The 20784-nt window shown below is 44.2% G+C and overlaps 1 protein-coding gene across 3 annotated transcripts in view; it reads right to left on the bottom strand.

The window, feature by feature from the left end:
• Positions 1-19495, bottom strand: part of LOC310788183 (globoside alpha-1,3-N-acetylgalactosaminyltransferase 1-like) — a 48645-nt gene extending 29150 nt beyond the window's left edge. For 2 of the 3 annotated variants that reach the window (XM_083649708.1, XM_083649710.1), the window contains exons 1-2: positions 19381-19495; positions 12686-12753 (exon numbers count right to left, since the gene is read on the bottom strand). The gene's annotated coding sequence lies outside the window, so the exon portion shown is untranslated. Of the gene's footprint in view, positions 1-1736; positions 1791-12685; positions 12754-19380 lie in introns of those variants that run through there. The other variant, XM_083649709.1, reaches the window with a different exon arrangement.
• Positions 19496-20784: the final 1289 nt, after the last annotated feature.

Below are 20784 nucleotides of genomic sequence, written 5' to 3'. Positions count from 1 at the left end.
CACACACACACACACACACACACAAACAGCGCTGTTGTTCACACACACAAACACACGCACGCACGCACGCAAGCATGCACACACACACACACACACACACACACACACACTCACACAAACAGCGCTGTTGTTCACACAGACACACACACACACTCACACAAACAGCGCTGTTGTTCACACACACACACACACACACACACACACACACACACACACACACACACACACACACACACACACACACACATACACACACACTACACTTTTGCAACTTCAGGGCTGCCACTGTTTTGTAATGATACATTTCAATGATTTTTCGAGCAGTTTTCAAGAAAATAAAGCCTGGGAAGAAATGAGATGAAAACAAAAATGTATCCACCGCAGAGTACCTACGCAACCAGCTGCATATTTGAGCTAAGAACGCCTACGAGAGAGCACAACAGCCAATGACAGCTCAGCAAGCAAAACTTCACATCTCACATCTTTCACATCTCCAGCAGAACTTCTGCAGCTCCTTTGTGACGCGTTGTGACGTAAAGCACGTCACAATGAAGCGCTTTGCCAGAGGAGGACATGGGAGATCTCAGTGAGCAAAACAGAGAGAGAGGTAAACACTGCACATGTGCTTATATTACCAAGATCCTTTAAGTCATGTGTTCACCCTTAGTGAGTGCATTAAGTCATGTGTTCACCCTTAGTGAGTGCATCAAGTCATGTGTTCACCCTTAGTGAGTGCATCAAGTCATGTGTTCACCCTTAGTGAGTGCATCAAGTCATGTGTTCACCCTTAGTGAGTGCATCAAGTCATGTGTTCACCCTTAGTGAGTGCATTAAGTCATGTGTTCACCCTTAGTGAGTGCATCAAGTCATATGTGTTCACCCTTAGTGAGTGCATTAAGTCATATGTGTTCACCCTTAGTCAGTGCATTAAGTCATGTGTTCACCCTTAGTGAGTGCATTAAGTCATATGTGTTCACCCTTAGTGAGTGCATTAAGTCATATGTGTTCACCCTTAGTGAGTGCATTAAGTCATGTGTTCACCCTTAGTGAGTGCATTAAGTCATATGTGTTCACCCTTAGTGAGTGCATTAAGTCATATGTTCACCCTTAGTGAGTGCATTAAGTCATGTGTTCACCCTTAGTGAGTGCATTAAGTCATGTGTTCACCCTTAGTGAGTGCATTAAGTCATGTGTTCACCCTTAGTGAGTGCATTAAGTCATATGTGTTCACCCTTAGTGAGTGCATTAAGTCATATGTTCACCCTTAGTGAGTGCATTAAGTCATGTGTTCACCCTTAGTGAGTGCATTAAGTCATATGTGTTCACCCTTAGTGAGTGCATTAAGTCATATGTGTTCACCCTTAGTGAGTGCATTAAGTCATGTGTTCACCCTTAGTGAGTGCATTAAGTCATATGTCTTCACCCTTAGTGAGTGCATTAAGTCATATGTGTTCACCCTTAGTGAGTGCATTAAGTCATGTGTTCACCCTTAGTGAGTGCATTAAGTCATATGTCTTCACCCTTAGTGAGTGCATTAAGTCATATGTGTTCACCCTTAGTAGTGAGTGCATTAAGTCATGTGTTCACCCTTAGTGAGTGCATTAAGTCATGTGTTCACCCTTAGTGAGTGCATTAAGTCATGTGTTCACCCTTAGTGAGTGCATTAAGTCATGTGTTCACCCTTAGTGAGTGCAGCATGTAAGTTAATAGCAGTTTATTGTAAAGTGTTAGCTCACCGTGTGGCTGCTGGCTCCTCTCTTCACTAAACACACAACCAGAATGACCACTCTGCCTACGCACACACGCACACGCGCGCGCGCGCACACTCACTCACACACACACACACACACACACACACACACACACACACACACACACACACACACACACACACACACACACACACACACACACACACACACGGTGTGAATGCCTTCAATGAAGGAGGCGGGGCTTGGAAAAAAGCAGCCAATCACATGAGGCTTGGAGCTGAGTTCAGAGGAATGTGATGTCATGATGACACATGATACAGCGGGGAGAGGAAAGCACACACACTGCCTGTCCTCGACAGACACACACACACACACACACACACGCACGCACACACACACACACACACACACACACACACACACACACACACACACACACACACACACACACACACACACACAGAAAAGATCTTACTACTATAAATGGTAAAATGGTAAATGGTTGGCTTTTATCCAAAGCGCTTTACAATCAGTAGGTACATTCACCCATTCATACACTGATGGCGGCAGGCTGCTAAATTATGTGCAACAATGTGGTGCAGTTGTAGCAAAGAGACAGAAGGAGCAAACGTTGATGACTTTGGAAGTTTGAATTCAGTTTCAACTCGAACTGCCAATGAGGATGTTTTGACAGTCTGGTATAACACTGCTGCAGTCCCCAAAAATGAATAGTTCTGTTCATTTCAAGTTCACTTCTTCTTTACCCAAAGAAAAGGCACAGCTCCTAAAACGTTTAACACACAGCATTTAGCTTTGAACACAATAGTTTTTTCAACACGTCTCTATTTTAAAAGCTTCAGCAATAGAGCAGACATATTTTCACTTGCTCTACTCAGCCAAAACAGGGAGCTTTTCCTCATGTTTAGAAACAATGATCCCTCCTGTCTGCTCCGGCTGCTTTTGTTTTTGCTCTGTTTGTCTTGCTATGTTTTAACTGTGTTTTAACCCCCTATCGCTCAAAAGGTTGTGCCTTTCTGACAGGTGTCAGGTGTCGGAGGGCACTCTGTCTCATGCCTTCTGGTTCTGCCCTTCACTGACCGGATTCTGGGCCAAGATATATGATTGGTACTCTAAGGCCTACAAAATAACCCTCCAGCCGGAGGCAGAACTCGCCATCTTCGGAGTCCTCTCTCGACTTCCCTACAGCTTTGCGACAATCTCTGACACAGGGGACAATTGTCGCCAAGAAACTCCTTCTGCAGGAATGGAAGTCCCCCTCTCCACCTTCTTTTCAACTGTGGTTGGCAGGCATGACCTCTGTTATACGGATGGAGAGACTCAGGTTCCTGAGGACCAAGTCACTTAATAGATTTCTAACTATTTGGGACCCATTTCTGGCCTACCTTGACGAGGTTAGGGGCGACGGGTAACTCGCCCGGCTGGTCTTTAAGGGTCCCCCTTGTGTGAGATCCCATACATAGCGTCTCTTGCGGGCACGTAAGCACCTTGGTGTGGCTGGTGGCACCACATCGTAATGTTGGAGTGTTGATGTATGTGTTGTTTTGTTGTTTGTTTTTGTATATGTATGGTTTTTTTCTCCCTTTTCTTTCGCCGTGTCTGAGTTTGTTCTTGTTTGTTGATGTTCTGAAAACTCTAACACTACCCCAAAAAAAAAAAGATGTGCCTTTTGCCAGGTCGCCATTGTAAATAAGAAGTTGTTCTTATTGACTTACCTGGTTAAATAAAGGTTAAATCAAATACAATTAAATATAAGACCGGTAAATACCCTGGCCTGATTTACTGGGCATAGTCCAGACTTCTTGTGTGGAAATGGCTTAAGTAATCAGATTACAAACAAAGGAATTTGATTTAGTGCAAGTATGCAGCGCAGTCAATCAATAGTCAAGACAATCAATAGTAGAAGACAAAAGCAATACAGAAAGACAAATTATAAAGTGCCAAAAATGTCATCCGTGACAGTGACATATGATTTGGAGGGGGGGGTGGTGCTCAGGGGGCACCGGGGAGGGGTGGGGGATAGGGTCCTGATTCATGGGGGCTTTCGGGCGTAGTTGAAGAGGCGGATGGCAGTTGGGAAGAAACTGTTCTTGTGATGAGAGAGGTTCCTGAAGACACGTAAAATATCAGTGTTTTGGAATGATCAGATGAGATGAAGTTGGAAAATGAGAAGAACGTTTTGTGTGTCCTGTGTTCTCCTGCACTATCAGCTGAAGAGCCAATCAGAGTGATCGATTAGAGCCAACAGTGCAGGACACACCGCAAAGACGCCGCCACAGACGCCCAGAAATTAATCGGTATGTGTAAATAATGCAAATAATAATAATGCAAATAATGCAAATAAGCATATCTCCTTAATTTCTTTTTCAGATTACAATGTGTGACACATCATTTGAAAGCTTTACAGTCTGCCGTTTCAGAATCTGTAAAAAAGGGAAAAATGACCTCGGCCTACTCGTGGGTCGAAAAGCCAGGAGCTGTCATTATGTTCTCGGGTTCCCAGCCCATTCAGAAACTGTTAGAAGTCCCTCCCGCCTCCCCCACCCTGCTTTAGACAGACGGACCACTGCTCAGCCTACTCCTCCCTGCCTACAGGCTAACTCAAACTGGGAAAACTGGTTTTGAGGGTCTTTTTAGGCCTTTTGCACTGGCTCTTTGGCCCCGGCCGGCACAGGGTCTAAAGCTTCTGGCATACTCTTCGCGCACGCGCTGGAGGCGGGGCTCTGAGGAGGGCGCGCGCACTCTGCGCAGGCCAAAACAGAACATACTCAGTGCGCAGCTCCAGGCTCCAGGCAGTCTGAATGAAATTGAATGTAACGTTCCCAATTCTATGTATTAAATTATAAAAAACGACCCCTCCACATTTGGGAAGGCTAAGCCACACAACTAGTTCGTTATAATCGAACATCATGCTTTGAAGGCGACTTCACGACGGTGAGGACTCAATCACAGCAGATATCCGCTGATAGCCTACCACGGAGATCTCACAGGCACAGGCAGCAAAACCCGACGCGCTGATAGAAAAATCTCCATGGACGCGCCGCGCTGCGCTCAGGCCTCGCCCCCCGACACGCCCCGTGCGATGTCGTCATAATCGCCGTGCGCCCTATGCGCTTGGCTGGGCGCGAAGAGTATGCCACAAGCTTAATGGCTCATCCGACACTCCACGAAGCGCTTTGGCCAGTCCTTCGTGCCAGCAGCCATCAGGCTCCATAACAAGAACTGAGACCTGTTTTAGTGACTTTATGCATTTTTGCACTCGCTCGTTGCGCATCCACTTTTGCACATGGCCCTGCACTTTACAAAACATGGACTTTGCACATAGACTAACTTCTTTTTTTAAATTGTATTGTTGTTATCTGTTTTTATTGATCTCTTACTATTTTCTGTCTGCTCTGTATTTTTAACCCCTGCTGCTGTTGCTGTTTTTAGACGCCTGAATTTCCCCTCTGGGATAAATAAAGGTTTCAATCAATTAAATAATTTCCACCACATGGTACTGCTCATCTCAACTGGGCTTTACTCGTCTCAACCTGAAGCAGGTAGTGCTCGCTTAGCCTGGGTAAACCCAGCCGCCACGTGACCTGCTCTCAGACCTGCTCTCTGAGAGCAGGTCACGTGGCGGCTGGGTTTACCCAGGCTAGTGCTCGCTCAATCTGCCCTCCACCCATCTCCGTCCATAACTGGCCGTCACAGCAAAGCCGCATATCTGCCCTCCGCCCTCCATTTGTAACGTTACAATTAAATCCCTATACAGAACTTTTAAACTGGTTACAAAATATTGTTCATGGTTGTTTATTGTTTTATTGGTGTGTGAGTGGCTTATAGTATCTCACCTTATTGAAAAGAGAATCTAAATAAATAAAACACTATGATAAGCTCTATTGCTGACAAAAATGTGTCATTGTAAGTCGCTTTGGATAAAAGCGTCTGCCAAATGACGTAATGTAATGTAATGTAATAAGAGGCAAACAGCAATGGAACAATGAGTTAAAAACTATTATATATATACTGCATTTCATACCTTGTTATCATACCTCATTTACTGTGCTCTTTCAAGAGAAGCTGTTTAAGATTTTTTTTAAGTGGAAATGAGGAGTGACTATGAAGTGCAGCAGGACGACTGTTCCAAGTGATTGAATCTCTGTACTTGATTGAGAACTGGCCAAGTTTAGTCCTGAAAAAGTGACTGTATAAAATATCTGGTGTGATAACAATGGATGAGAGACCTAGTAACAAAGAAACTGTCAAAAGAAATGGGAAATTAATTATTGAGAATTTGAAATACAAAAATACATATCTGAAAGAAGGTTAGGGCAGTGTAGATTAGATTAGGGTAAATCTATAGTGGAAGGTTAGGGCAGTGTAGATTAGATTAGGGTAAATCTATAGTGGAAGGGTTGGCCAGCCCACTGCACACCTGGTCAATACTCCTGCTGTTTCATCAGCATGTGTATAAGACACACCTGTCAGCTGGATGGATTATCTAAAGGAGAAGTGCTCACGAACATTTCAACACATTTAAAAATGTGAAAGAAATACAGGTAAACCTTTTATGTACCGACAAACCACATTGACATGAACTGTTTTTATATGTCTGTCTGTCTTACTAACTGCTGCCGGCTTTCTTTTCTTTTCTTTTCTTTTCTTTTCTTTTCTTTTCTTTTCTTTTCTTTTCTATTCTGCCCTGCCCTGTCCTGCCCTGCCCTGTCCTGCCCTGCCCTGCCCTGTCCTGTCCTGCCCTGCCCTGTCCTGTCCTGCCCTGTCCTGCCCTGCCCTGCCCTGCCCTGTCCTGCCCTGTCCTGCCCTGCCCTGTCCTGCCCTGCCCTGTCCTGTCCTGCCCTATTCTATTCTATTCTGTCCTGCCCTGTCCTGTCCTGTCCTGTCCTGTCATGCCCCTGCCCTGTCCTGTCCTGTCCTGCCCTGTCCTGTCATGTCCTGTCCTGCCCTATTCTATTCTGTCCTGCCCTGTCCTGTCCTGCCCTGCCCTGTCCTGCCCTGTCCTGTCCTGCCCTGTCCTGTCCTGTCCTGCCCTGCCCTGTCCTGTCCTGTCCTGCCCTGTCCTGTCCTGTCCTGCCCTGCCCTGTCCTGTCCTGCCCTGTCCTGTCCTGCCCTGCCCTGTCCTGCCCTGCCCTGCCCTGCCCTGTCCTGTCCTGCCCTGTCCTGTCCTGCCCTGTCCTGTCCTGTCCTGCCCTGTCCTGTCCTGCCCTGCCCTGTCCTGTCCTGCCCTGTCCTGCCCTGCCCTGTCCTGCCCTGTCCTGTCCTGCCCTGCCCTGTCCTGTCCTGCCCTGTCCTGTCCTGTCCTGTCCTGCCCTGCCCTGTCCTGCCCTGCCCTGCCCTGTCCTGCCCTGTCCTGTCCTGCCCTGTCCTGCCCTATTCTATTCTATTCTGTCCTGCCCTGCCCTGCCCTGTCCTGTCCTGTCTTGTCCTGTCATGCCCCTGCCCTGTCCTGTCCTGCCCTGCCCTGCCCTGTCCTGTCCTGTCCTGTCCTGTCCTGTCCTGCCCTATTCTGTCCTGCCCTGTCCTGTCCTGCCCTGCCCTGTCCTGCCCTGTCTTGCCCTGTCCTGTCCTGCCCTGCCCTGCCCTGTCCTGTCCTGCCCTGCCCTGCCCTGTCCTGTCCTGCCCTGTCCTGTCCTGTCCTGTCCTGCCCTGCCCTGTCCTGTCCTGTCCTGTCCTGCCCTGCCCTGTCCTGTCCTGTCCTGTCCTGTCCTGTCCTGCCCTGCCCTGCCCTGTCCTGTCCTGTCCTGTCCTGCCCTGCCCTGCCCTGTCCTGTCCTGTCCTGCCCTGCCCTGTCCTGTCCTGTCCTGTCCTGCCCTATTCTATTCTATTATATTCTATTCTATTCTATTCACAGATCTTTTATTTCAACTCATGAATAATGGAAGCAAAAACAGAAGTGTTTCCTTATTTTAGTTGTTGTTCAGTATATAATTTGAGCTACTGCTGAACTACATCATTTAATGGTTCTGTCTTGGACATTCCAAAACAAATTAGCAGGTACTAACCAACCAACTATTGAAGTCTTTCTCTATTTCCCCCCGATAATTAGAACATAATAACACAGTTTGTATAGAGGGGTGTTGTTTTGGACATTAATGGCCCATTTACACCGCCCGGCTCGACTTGCTTTTTTGTAGCTTTCCACCGGTCAACAACCGGGACAACCCGGGTTGAGTCGTACTTTTTAGCACCTCTGTCGAGGTTCCAGGCCTGTGGACCTGGTACCATACGGTGACGTGAAAACACTGCAGACGACTGGTCATGCGATTCCCTTCTCTTGTGTGTAAGGTTATTTCCAGCAGTCTTTTGTCTTGCTGCCTTCAGGCTCTGGTGAAATAAAAGCAATCCCCTTGCTCAGCCTTAACATGATGGTTGCTTTCAATTGTTTTGAGAGAGAAAAGGGTTTTCCTGGCGACTGGCCGGGCAGCCGGCTTCTCTTCTCCCTGTAGCGTAACCCCCGCCCTCCGATATGTGGTGCGGTACGCATGTGTGTAAATAACAACAAAGAAATATCCAATCTCCTAGCCAAAGAGAAGAAAGCACCTTATACTAAGGACTTATAAGGGCCTTATTACCTATTAATTAATGCAGTGATACTCAACTTGCGGCCCGGGGGCCAGATGTGGCCCGCGATAGGGTGCAGAGTGGGCCCCCTGACGATTTTCTAATTCACAATGAAAACAAACGTTAAAGTGTAACTTACCCCCAAAACACTTTTTTTCAGCTTTTAACCAATATTTATGACTTTGGGGGTGGTGTGTGAAGAATTCTGGTCAAAATTTCCACATTTGAGACCAAACTGTTACCATTGTACCATTTGTATTATTTTCAGCAGCATAAGTTCCCTCTATGGGTTGAACACTGCTTTTTTTAATGCCGTCAAATTAATGGGATATTTGGTACATCGTGACGTCACGGTGGGGTTAGCACGCGCCCCACTCATGTGAAAATTTGTTTTTTTCCCCATTGATTATTACTGTAGTTCACGCGGCGCGAGCCCTTTAAGAGCAATGCATCCCTGGGTAATGCCTACTGTGGCTAATATTAGCCACTAGTTAGTTATGTTATATGGCGTAAAACGCTACTGAATGACCAAATTGATATAACTTTTAACCATTTCGAGTAACACTGTTTCCATACGGATCACCAGCGTTAGTTTGTTGTTTATAACGTGGCTACATTCATAATGTTTTCTATCTCGGGTAAAGGTAAAGTAAGGTAAAGTCCCACTGATTGTCACACAATGTGTGAAATTTGTTCTCCGCATTTGACCCATCCCCTGGGGGAGCGGTGAGCGGCAGCGTGCGCCGCGCTCGGGAATCACATGGTGATTTAACCCCCCAGTTCCAACCCTTTGATGCTGAGTGCCAAGCAGGGAGGCAAATGGGTCCCATTTTTATAGTCTTTGGTATGACTCGGCCGGGGATCGAACTCACGACCTCCCAGTCTCAGGGCGGACACTCAGACCACAAGGCCACTGAGCTGGGGTGCGTTATTTAGAATCCCAACATAGGTTAGGCTGGCGCAAAGCGTGTGGGTTTCAGGACGAAACGGTCTCGAGCCACTAACGTCATCTTTAGAGCACAATATTCCTGGAATGCAAGTTTAACTAAACAGTTACAGGTCCTCTGCATTCTACATAAAATTAAGATATTACGGGTTGTTTTATTTTGTATGTTACATACTTATTGGCCAAGATATGTTAGTTTATGGGGGAGGAATTCTGCCAACTAAGGAGGGGAGTGTGGGCGGCCATCTTGCCTGCGGGGTTTTCGGATCGAGTGGAGTGCCATTATGCAGGAAATCTGGCGGGGTAAGTCCCGCTTTAAAGTTTGACTGAGGTCCTGCCAGTGTAGGAATTTAGCCAGGGCAGGCAGGGCTAACCCTAACCCTAAGGGCAGAAAGGTTTGGTAATTGTTTTGTAATGATACATTTCAAGGACCTTTCGAGCAGTTTTCAAGCAATAAAGCCTGGGAAGAAAAGAGATGAAAACAAAAATGTATCCACCTACCAGCTGCATATTTGAGCTAAGAGCGCCTATGAGAGAGCACAACAGCCAATGACAGCTCAGCAATCAGTAAATCGCTGTATACTTGTAGCTTACATGGAGAGTGATACTGTAGATAGGAAGAAAGTGTATCAAGCTTGGTGCAGCACTACTGATGACATATAAGAATGGTATCATAGGTGAATTTTGAGATGACAGAGCGCACGAGGCTCAAACTCAGAGATTCTGGTAGGCTAAATCCAAGTACTTTCAAGGACCTATTTATAAATCCAAGCATTTTTTTAAGTCTGAACTTTATGCAGTAATTACTTTTTTAAAGTGCCCCTGAAATGTTGTAAATGCCCCCATTTTTTTAGACAGTGGGGCAAAAGTTGCCCCCAAAATATTCTTTCTAATTTCCTACACTGGGTCGTGCTAAATTGTCAAATATAGCCACCGGCTCACCGCCCAGGCACTTAAATGTACTTAAATGGGGACTTACCCCCCCAGATATGTGACAAAACGGCATGCTGCTTGATTTGAAAAAACCTACGGGAAAAACCAAGAAATTAAGGCGAAGATCGTCTCCTCTTGTCTCACTATACTCTTTGGCTGTGCTCAGACGGCTCAGACAGGAAACTTCTGAAATGTTTTACCGGAAAACGACGCCATGACAGTTTGCCGACCGCATATAGAAAAACGTTATATGAGCTACAAAATCTTTATAAATATCAACAACTAGCTAACGCTGGTGGCCTGTATGGAAACAGCGTTGCTCAAAATGGTTGAAAGTTATATCAATTTGGTCATTCAGTGGCGAACTACTTTATTGCCATTGACTCCCATGTAACTAACGTTAACGCGAGGTTATCGTTCCGGCCACAGCAGAACACAAACCTCCCGCTCTGAACACGCTCTAATGTAATCACAATGGGAGATCTCTGCATTGAGGTAAACACGTTAAATTGTTCACCAACTTGTCCTCTAGAATGCTATGAAGTCAGTTTTTCATTTTTGTTTGGGGGATTTTCGTGATTCTTGTCCAAAGGTGCAGTGCACCATGTAATACACCCTCTGCTTTTTTCTCTCGAGCGCGAGACCAGAGCGGACTCGGTGCTGCACCTGGGCCGCAGACAGTACAAACACACATTCTCACCCCTCCCTCCTCCTCTCTCTCTCGGCACAATCAAGACAAGTGGTTGCGTCTGTTATCTCTCAACCTAATATATTTGGAATTCTGGACAAAAACATATCTAGGCTACATTAAAAAAAAACAGATTTGCATCTGAGAGATCAAATCTCATCATATGGGGGTCCATTGCCCCAATGTGAACTAAATTAGGGCTCCTTAATATGAAAAAGGTTGGGAATGATTTACAGCAACACAATGCCATTTCCTTCCTTTTATTTATATTTATGATTATAGTGGCTTTTATTAATAGTATTCTGTTACATCACCACATGGCCATCTTGGTAGGAAAATAACAGGCAATTGTAATCAATTAACAGGTGATTAACAGGTCAAGTGACACAAACAGCTGTGTGTATTGTAGCGCCATATTGGTAGGAAAATGCTTGTGACATCATGGGAATACTATGAATAGGCTTGGAGTTGTGAGGAGCCGGGAAAGGGTACAGGGGGAGCAGGGGAGTAATTATCGTGAAATCCCATAGTCTTTGGTTCATCGTGACGTCAGGTTGTACCACATTTTGTGCATTTTTGAGGGGGGGAAAAATGCAGGTTTGAAAATGATACAAATGGTACAATGGTAACAGTTTGCTCTCAAATGTGGAAATTTTGACCAGAAATCTTCACACACCACCCCAAAATATATATATTGGTTAAAAGCTGAAGGTGTTTTGGGGGTAAGTTACACTTTAACTAAATTAACCTAACTAACTATCCTGTGTGCGCACAATTCGTCGGACTAAACTCTGACGACCCAAAAACCTACAGTCCGCTACAGATAAATTAATATTAATGTTTGTTTATTAACTGGCCCCTGGCCTCCTGTCATTTAAGTAAAGTGGCCCCCGGGCAAAGCAAGTTGAGTATCCGTGAATTAATGCTTATTAATAGAACCTTAATATAAAGCATTACCGATCAACTACATCAATCTTGTTTTTCCTGAGACCCATACAAATAATTGAAAATAGCTCCTCAACAGATACAAAAACATGTGCATATGTGTTTGATGTACATACAAAGAACTGCCATGATCAGATTTGTGAAACACACATTTAAAAAATTCACAATTTCCCTCTCCCTGGAGATGCAGGTCACTCCACGGACAGCTCCTCAACTCGCCTTGACTGGAGCCAGACTGCGTGACCTCCGCTCCTGGCTGAGTCGCATGGTGGAGGCTGCGCAGCCATTGTGCAACATGGACAAGTTCGGCCGTCAATCTGTTGCATTCGGCTATTAATCGGCCCTCATCACCTAATTCAAGAATCCGGCTCAGTTAGGTCACCCGCAGGGGTGCTCTTTACACCTCCTGAAAGATTCAGCCCGATCGCACATAAACTGGCAAAGCTGTGTCCGAACACAATTCTGCTCACACACACTTCACATTCTTATTATAGGATACTGAACACACTAAAAGGCCACTAAAATGTGCAGTATGATCTTGAAGCAAGAAGTAGGAATTATGGATCTCACATGACAGTAGGGCTACAGATTAGGGCTGCACAATTCATCGAAATGTGATCAAAATGGCAATCTGACCGAGCCTGCTTACAACCATCGCGATAACGGGATCTCACATTCTGTTTCGCTCTATGTATCAGTCTGGACTCAGTGGGTGGAGTTACTGTCTTGACAGACAACAACTTCAGACAATCAGCATCAGATCCAGTCAAATCCAAATCCAGCCAAGTTTGCTCTGCTAGTACGTGACCTAGGAGTTTTCTACCCGGAAGATATTGTCAACAAACATTGTGATTCGGTAAAAAGAAGAATTAATCTCACCTGGTTACCATGGAGACCTCTCCAGGGTCGGTGGTAGGAGCCGGGGATCTTGGGAGTTGTAGTCCTGTCTGGAGATCAGAGCAGATCAAATGGTTAGAGTTGCAACTAACCACTGTTTACATCAGGGGTGGGTAATTATTTTTCCTGAGGGGCCACATGAGCTGACAGAAAGTCAGCTTGTTGCCAGGGGCCAAACAAATGTTGTCTTGCCATAACCTCTAATGTTATCACCAGAATAAATGATAGAAAACATACTGTGCAGTTATTCTTCAGCATTTATTATATTGAAAATCACTCCAAACAGCCAATTGCTCATTCTGTTTTCAGCTTAATCAGTGAAATGGTGTCATATCAGCCAGAAACAGCTGCAGTAAATGCTACTTTCTATTGACATAAGCCAGGCGAATGTGTGGAGATTTACCAACTTCCTCTCAGATACTGTAAATGTGGACTCTAGTCAACAGACAGTTATTCTAAACAGGTTATTGTAAATGTGTGTGAAGACAGCTAATGTGGATTTACTAAATCACTATGCTTAAACAGACATTTCCCTGAAGGCTCTGATCAGTTTGTGTGTGTGTTGTATTTCCACAAGCCAGTGTTTGGGGTTACCATGATGATGCTTATTTTATGAATATTAATGACCCCACCCCACACCACCACCCAACCAAACCCCAACCCCCCACCCACACCCCCACACACACACACACACACACACACACACACACACACACACACACACACACACACACACACACACACACACACACACACACACACACACACACACACACACACACACACACACAGAGCCTTGCCCCTGCAGTGCCCGCACCTCCCGTTTCTGTAGCATTTCCTTCATTTAACAAGTTTGACTATTGTAAACATTATTTTTGTCAGCATGTGTGTGTGTGTTGTATTCCTCCTTCTTTGTAGTGTGATACGCATGCGGCCTCTGCTGTCGCACCCCCTCCCCTCCCCTCCTCTTTCCAATTGCTGTTTCTGCAGTCTTCATCAAATTTGATCAGTTTAAGTTGATGTAGGCTACCCCCTGTAAACATAGCTCTGTTGTTTCAGAATTGGCAGGGAAGCACTATTTGCTGTGCTTTGGTTGTCCAAGGTGTGAGAGATGTAGCTATTTATTAAATTTGAACCTCACTGCATGTTGTAGTGATCATGATGTGATTAAAACAGACACACACACACACACACACACACACACACACACACACACACACACACACACACACACACACACACACACACACACAGAGAGAGAGAGATAAATCAGCTGCACCCAAGCACACAGCATGCCATGAGCAGAAAGATGGAGACAACGCATCTGATCACTTTATTTCTTTAATTTAATGAACCTGGCACTGACTGGCTATTATTTTGTTTATTTTTTTGTCGATTTTTGCAGCAATTGTTTATTCTATGACTTTTCATATAGACATATATGTTCAGAGTGCTCCAGACAGGTCCCGGATTTCACGTTATGCAAAGCTCAGCTCTATTAATGCCTTAATCTGCGGCTGTGAAATAAATGTTTTATTTGATTTTGAGTCTTTCTTGTGTTGTTATTGCGCTTTTCAGAGGTTATTATGGTTAAAAAGTCCAGAAATAGGCATAGCGGGTATATAACCTATGTTTTACGATATAAAAATATCATAAAAAAAAAAAAAAAAAAAAAATCAGCCCCCTCCCCAGTTATAACTGCCCCCTCAGTCATTTCATCCTGGCGCCGGCCCTGGGTTGGCAGTTGGCAGTTGGCAGTTGGCAGTTGGCACATACAAGGAAGTTGACTTAGTGATCAGCATGAAAAGATCAAACAACTGGAGTCTATACTCTACAGCAGTGGTTCTCAAATGGGGGTCCGGGGACCCCCAGGGGCCCTTGAGGGGTTCCAGGGGGTCCCCAGCCAAGCTATAATTCCATTCATAAGTAACACAATGACTATTTTGGTCATGGGTTTTATACACTTTATGTAATAAAACATCTAAAAGCATCAATCTTACATATCAATCTTTCCACACACACACACACACACACACACACACACACACACACACACACACACACACACACACACACACACACACACACACTTTGCGCTAGAGCCTGACAGATACTGGATTTTTGGGGCCAATGCCAATACCGATATTAGGGAATAAAGAAATTCTGATATCGATATATCGGCTGATATTCTGATATTATATATACACATTATATTACACTTTTTTTTTGCAAAGAGCCCTCAGATATCAAACACTTGACAAAGATGTGATTTGAGATATGTAATGTAGGCACTAAACTTCACTGGGAATTTAATAATGATAAATAACTAGAAATATGAAAACACAAATAGAACAAATATAACTTGAATTAAGAAAAAGGAAAAATATACACATGTTGTCTATAACTTAAAAAAATAAAGAAATACAAAATATCTGCAATATCAACCAACATATTGGCCGATACCGATATATCGGTTATCGGCCAATACCGGACGATAATATTGGCCAGCCGGTATATCGGTCGGGCTCTAATTTGCGCAATACAATTCTTCGCAGAATGGCTAAGAATAGCTATTGTTAAATTGAACAAGAGTTGTAGGCTAGCCTACTAGATGTCTGCCCTTGTTTTCCCTATAATTCTGCTTTTAGAGGTAGTATTACTAAAAAATATATTATACAAATTATTATAGTTATTACAAAAAAACATGAATAATCAAATCAGAGGCAATTATGAAATATTATAATATGTACACTAATTTATATTGTGTTACATTTACAACCGGCACTTTGAGGGCAACCATAATGCTGATGTGGCCCAGGATGAAATTGAGTTTGACCCCAAATCCAGTATTCTGACTACCTGTACGGAAATTACAAGACAGTTGGTCGGATGCTATATTAAATCTTCTAATGTCCGACTCCAATTGAGCAGCTGAGTCTGCGCCAGCAGAGACACATGTGACACACCTCTTTGAGTCACTTCCTGTATCTGTGCTATGCAGGTCTCACCACCGCCGGCCACGCCCACTTAGGAGACTTGCGGTAGGCCCTGAGTCTATAGACCAAATCTCCGTGACGTCACCATGTAAACAACATTACTTCCGCGTACCACTTGGGGAAGGCGCGGCAGGTTTAAATGTGCGTGTTGTCAAATAAATGCTGTCAAACCCTCTCGTTGTTTTCGGCCAACTACTTTCAATTTAAATGTTCAAACGGTTGGTAAACATGCTTGTCCGACGTATCTAGCCTTTCTTCTGTGTTTGTTTTATGTAGTGTTAGCTAGCTAATAACGTTTGTTTACAACTGTCAAACTCGTTACAGACAGAGCTACTGACGCCATGTTAATTTAATTTAGCTTCAAGTCTACTCTGGTCTTGTCTGGTCCAACAGGTAAATTAGCAGGTCTGGTCTCCACTAACGTTAGTGAAAGTGTTGTTATGAATGATATTAAACAACAACACAACCCGAACGAACCATTTTTGTCTTCTTTGTCTGTTTTTGTCTTCAACACGTCAGTTTAGCCGTTCACCGCCATTATAATGTGTGGACCTGTGGACCCAGGGGTAACCGGAAGTAAATGTAAACATCCCCGCTGATTTGGTCTATTGGCCCTTTTCACGGTGGCCATTTTGTGTCTCGAAGACAGGATAAACACAGGTGTACCAAATCATTAATTAGGGTTTCCAACTTCCAGTCCATTTAGGTGTTCCAGTGGTGGGGCCCTAATTAGTGAGTTGGTTGCACTTGTGTTTATCCTGCCTTTTAGACACAAAATGGCAGCTGTGAATAGGGTCTATTGGAGGCAATGGGAGGAGTGAATGTGATCTCAGGTTATGACAGATTATTTTGCCCCCATAGTCATCAAAGCAAATATTGGGCCCATTTTCCGCAAGCCACATATCTTCTGAACATTCTCACACTAAAATGGCATTTTTCAGACAGATCAGGAGAAAATGTACTTGTTTCAACAACAGGAGCTCATGTTAGCAGGGAGCGATTAGCTAAAGCTACATGTAAAGTTCATTGATAGCTAAATCTGTGGTTGGATTTTTTTAACATATCTTAGATACAACTAGATTGAGCTAACAAGCGGCAGCTTTGTGTTTATATGTGTGGTGTGTGTGTGTGTGTGTGTGTGTGTGTGTGTGTGTGTGTGTGGAGTTTGGGAACTCACAATCTCTAGCTCAAGTTAGCTTGCTAGGTCAGCGCTAACCCTGCGTCATCAGTCTCTCTCTCACAACACTTCAAACAGAGAGGTGACCACACCCATTTAGGAGACCAGCAGAGTACCATTTCATATTAGCAGAACATGCAGTGGTGTATCTCTAATATTAAAGATCTCTGGCGCAAGTGACATCACAACCTGTTGTTGACTTGTTCGTCTCGCTGGCCAGCCTCCCCTCCCTTCCGTAAGAGGAGTCTGGCGGCGCAGGTCTCCATTTTGGAATTGCGATGGGCGGCGCTTAGCAGCAGTGCCCTTGGAAAATAGTTTCCAACAATCCAACTTGCCATTTTCAGCGTGTCTTTTCAAAACGAATAACGGATGACCGCCAAATACACAGACCTAGTTGCAAGTAGCCCACAGTTTTTTTTATTCCACAATACATGTACAATTAGGCTATATAAAATTCCCGTCTTGTACCAAATAAAACGGTTCAAAACGTTTTGATGTTGGTGAAAATTATTAGTGATTAATTCATTGCTCCCCGACCTCCAAAGTCAGCATCATCATCAGGAATTGCTCCTCCTCTGCCCCTTTGCTGCATGTTCTGCATGACATGTTGCAAATAATTAAACAAAATAAACAATTTAACTGCAACGCTACTAACATTTTCGCTGCATCTTGACATTGAATGAAACAATCGGCTATGCTCATTTGAGATGGCTCTGCTCGCCTGGAAAGCAGGCGAGAGCAGAGATCCTAGGGATAGTTAATAAGCTGGAACCTGCTGACCTAAGAGGTCTAGAGTGACAGTTCGTAGTGTGGGAGCAATTCAGCTATGTATTTTGGGCCTAGGCCATTAAGTGATTTATAGACTAATAATAGTATTTTAAAATCTATTCTATGACACACTGGCAACCAGTGTAAGGACTTGAGAACTGGAGTGATATGATCAGCTTTCTTAGTCTTCGTTAGAACTCTAGCAGCAGCATTCTGAATGAGTTGAAGTTGCCTAAGTTCTTTTTTGGAGAGACCAGAGAAAAGGCTATTGCAGTAGTCTAACCTACTATAGATGAAGGCGTGAATTAGTTTTTCTAGATCCTGTCTGGACATGTAGCCCCTAATTCTTGCTATATTTTTTAAATTATGAAAAGCTGATTTTCTGATTGACTTAATGTGGGAGTTAAAGTTGAGATCGGAATCAATAATAACGCCAAGATTTTTGACTTGATCCTTAGGCTTCAGGGATCGAGACTCAAGGCGTGCAGTGATTTTAAGCCTTTGTGAGGTGAAGAAAGCCTTTGTGAGAGAAGAAATTAACACAAAATTGAGAAAGGAGTTTTCCACAGGGGTATTTTAATTCCCAATTTCAATTTACAAGCACATCAAATTAAATTGGGTAACGGATAACAGATAATGGATAACGGCCCGTTTTCTTTTTTTTATTATCAAAGAAAAACGGGAAAGGACTTGTTTTTCGTTTCACAATTTCGAAACGAAAAACGGATGACCGCCAAGTACACGACCCAACTAGTCTGCTGGACATTCATACTTTTCTATTAATGACTAAATGCTGAGGCTATAAAGTTACTGTGGATCATCTAAGAATTTGTTCATAACATGATGTCAGCAAATGGCAGCATAATCAGAGCTTATGAGATCATATTCATATAGCCTAGTTGAAATTGCAATTGCAGGAAAGCAAAGCGAATGTGATTGGATGAACAACGTTTGACGCTAGGCCAATCAGAGGCAGAGATGGGCGGGTCATGCCTTTGCCAAAATATCGCTTCCCGGTCACAGAGAAGAAACAAACACAAAATTGAAAAAGCAGTTTTCCACACGGGTATTTTAATTCCCAATTTCCATTTACAAGTACATCAAAGTAAATTGGATAATGGATAATGGTACGGATAATGGATAACGAGTCAAATGGATGGCCGCCAAATACATGGACCACATAAGATACATTACTTCTATTTTATAGTTTTTTTTAATCGTCTATCCTATGCCTCTTATAATGTCTCTATGTTTATATTTTTCCTTTAAATGACAGAAGTGTCGCACACTCTGGCTCCATATGCATACTTTAATAAATAATATATTTATATAATAATAATAATAAATATATTTTTCCCTACCTGAGTGTGAGCAACAGCAGCATGACTCAATTTCTCCTCGGGGATCAAAAAATATTTTCTGATTCTGATTCTGATCTGCATATATAATTACCAACATTATAATAATAATACAAAGCGGGTTGAAAATCGGCAAAGCCTTCCTTTAAGATGGAAAACCAAACATTTACATGTCCAAGTCTCACTCCAATCCCGGTTTAGGCATAGAACTAAGGGATTTCATCTGCCATTTATTTTTCCATAGACATTTGGTAAAACGCTTATAAAAAATAGTTTTACTTGGTCAAACCAAGCGATTCAGCTATATTTAGAATCAGGAGAGTCCACAGAACATTTCTCTTGGAGCAAAACATAAATTAATGATGACATCACACTCACCTGCTGCTGCTGATCCACCTTCATTTGTTTTCTCAGCAAGAGTCTGCAACGCCTGCGGGGGGACTTTGCTCTCCTCTCTCTCTCTGCCGTCTCTGTTTCTCTCTCTACTTCTCTCGTTCTCTCACACACGCGCACGCGCACGCGCACGCGCACGCACACGCACACACACACACACACACACACACACACACACACACACACACACACACACACACACACACACACACACACACACACACACACACACACACACACACACACACACACACACACACACACACACACACACACACACACACTTTCACTTGACGCGCGGAGTTAAGTCTGGAACTGCGTGTGCACCAAGACCTGCCCTCGTCTGCCTCTGATTGGCTACGCCTGATATTTTACCCTGACCTTAACCATTCATCACTCCTCGTGCCTAACCTGACCAATCAGAGACAGTAGGGCGGGTCGAGTCAGTGGCGCTATCAGGGCTGAACTAGCCAACCGTTTATTAAAATGGAAAGGGCGCGCTTTGAACACACTGTTGTGTGATGCAAGAGTTGCATCTACCTCGGCTCCCAGACGTTTGGTGAGCTGCGCCACCAAACGTCTGGGAATTTCACTGTCAGAAACTGTCTCCGAGCCCGGCGAGAACCGCCGGCAGCAGACACGCCTACATTTATTATTAGAATTTTATTTGGTAGCGGCAATGCCATTTATCATAGTCCTAACACAGAGCATGAAGCTGATATGCTCCAAACAAAATTTATAGCTGTTGTTTATTTTACAATCATTTTTCCTACCCGGAAGTGGTCCACTTGCTACTGTGAGTCATCAGCAGGCTCTGTAACGTTATGCTGCCTTCCAGACACCTGGGACGTGGGTGTTTCCCAGTGGAAAAGTCCCACCCCCCACCTTCAAAGCATTCCAGAGCACCAAGGCAAAACGCAACCAAGAAACATGGCGGACCGCGACAAACTTTTTTTTGTTTAGCAAATAGCAAGACAGCTTAACAACGAGTAGAGCACCATCCTTACATATTTAAATGAAAATGAGGAGCAGCAATGACACATAATGTAACAGACTCTATTATACATTTTATTAAGGCACTTAATACTTTGGACTACATACTCCATGTAGCGGCCATTGTTGTGTGACGTCAGACAACTGGTTCCCAGCCTAGTGGGGGTAGATTTTTTTCTCCCAGTTTTCAAGTGGGAGCTCCCACTTTGAGTGCCGTTCCAGCGCACTTTTCCTAATAGGAGGCCAGAAAATCTGAAGGTCCCAGTTGTCTGGAAGGCAGCATTAGCCTCGGGAGGAGATACATCTAATTGCAGCGCCGCAGAGCCAGCTGGCTACGCCTCTTGACACGGTCTGGCTACGCCTCTTGACACGATCTGGCTACGCCTCTTGACACGG

Source organism: Poromitra crassiceps, assembly GCF_964638095.1.
Source record: "Poromitra crassiceps genome assembly, chromosome: 13".
Classification (NCBI taxonomy): domain Eukaryota; kingdom Metazoa; phylum Chordata; class Actinopteri; order Beryciformes; family Melamphaidae; genus Poromitra; species Poromitra crassiceps.
The sequence above is the reverse complement of the archived record's forward strand: the minus strand, read 5'-3'. Positions and strand labels throughout refer to the sequence as shown.